Source organism: Prenolepis imparis, unplaced genomic scaffold, assembly GCF_030444845.1.
Source record: "Prenolepis imparis isolate NDT839.2.m4 unplaced genomic scaffold, iyPreImpa1.0 SCAF_10, whole genome shotgun sequence".
NCBI classification, from domain to species: Eukaryota; Metazoa; Arthropoda; class Insecta; order Hymenoptera; family Formicidae; genus Prenolepis; species Prenolepis imparis.
This window is the reverse complement of record NW_028141168.1, coordinates 2120683-2122211: the sequence shown is the minus strand read 5'-3', so window position 1 is coordinate 2122211 and position 1529 is coordinate 2120683.

Sequence of the window (1529 nt, the reverse complement as noted above, 5' to 3'; positions counted from 1 at the left end):
AAGCAGTGGTATCAACGCAGAGTACTAGAGAGAGAGAGAGAGAGAGAGAGAGAGAGAGAGAGAGAGAGAGAGAGAGAGAGAGAGAGAGAGAGAGAGAGAGAGAGGGTGCGTATATGTGTGTGAAGGTGCAACGCGGATGCACGTTCTCTTCGCAACGAGCGCGCAGCCGGTTGCGACAATTAACGCGCTCAAATTTGGCGCGGCGACACGCGCTTTCCGCCCGTGCGCCAATGGCACCCCTGCGCGCCCCGCCACATCGCATCGCAGCGCGCGTTTCGCGCGTTCAACATCGCCGCCGTTTAATCGCTCACGTGTAACCGTCCGTGGGCGAAAACAATGAACGATGAAAACAACCGGGTTTGTCCTCCTACTTTCGAGAGGATTCGATATCTTTATATTACAAAATCACAAATACGGTGATTTTGTCTCCGAATCTTCTCGAAGGTCAGCGGGATAAAGACCGTTTGTTCGGCGCTTTTTCCTCGCACTCGTCTTGTCGACTTCTATACGCACAGACCGAGATTCGTACGCTTTCGCTTTCGCTTTTCTCAAGCACTCCGAACGTTCTTTCAAGTGCACTTCTTGCAATCGTCGTGCGCTTTCAGTCGCAATTTCCGAACGTTGTTCTCGCGCCTTTGTACACAGTGTATCATAGTTCTGTAAATATATATTCTCGTCGTGTGAAACTTATCTTCTTCTTTTTTCTTTGTGCCGTGCTGTGCCGTCTCCTTTGTCTCACTCGCTCGCGCACTGACCGCGCTTCACTTGCCGCGATATTGCACAGTTTTCATAGAAATATTTCAAAATGATCTTTATGCAACTTTGATAATGCTATTCAAAATCATGCTAATACTACTATGTAATAATAAGTAACTCTTACAACTTTGGTAATAAAACATTTTTCAAGAAAATACGTATTTTCCTCCAAAAACGCCTTATACCTGTTACATATATATCCTGTATATACTTTTATACTTTCAATGTACAAGATCCGCCAAAAGTACCCCTGAATATTTCGAAAACTAAGCATTTAGAAACAAGTTTGGAATGAAACTTCTCGGGCTCAAAATCAGGCATTTGATGGTGACGATCTAGGGGTCAAATTTCGAGTTTATTTCAAGGTCAACTTAATTTTTTGAAATGGAATCCTCTATTTTTTATGACATATTCTTGTAGCTTATCTCGAGAGCTTTCCAAAACACTAATAAAATTATTTTTTGTTTTTTCGAGTTATAAGATTTGAAAGTTAACAATTTTTTAACATAAAATGTACATTTTATAAAATATTCTGTTTTTGGTAATTTTACCCTAATACTTTTATGCTTGAAATAATGAGACCAATCTATTAGTGTAAAGAAAACAGATAATTGTTTAAAAAAAAGTATGTAATTTGTAACTGACAACTGCGGAAAAAAGCAGCTATGTTTTCTTTACACCAATCTATTCTTCTCAATATTTGGTGCATAAAAATATTATGGTAAAATTACCAAAAACTGAATATTTAACAAAATGTAGTACATTTTATGTCA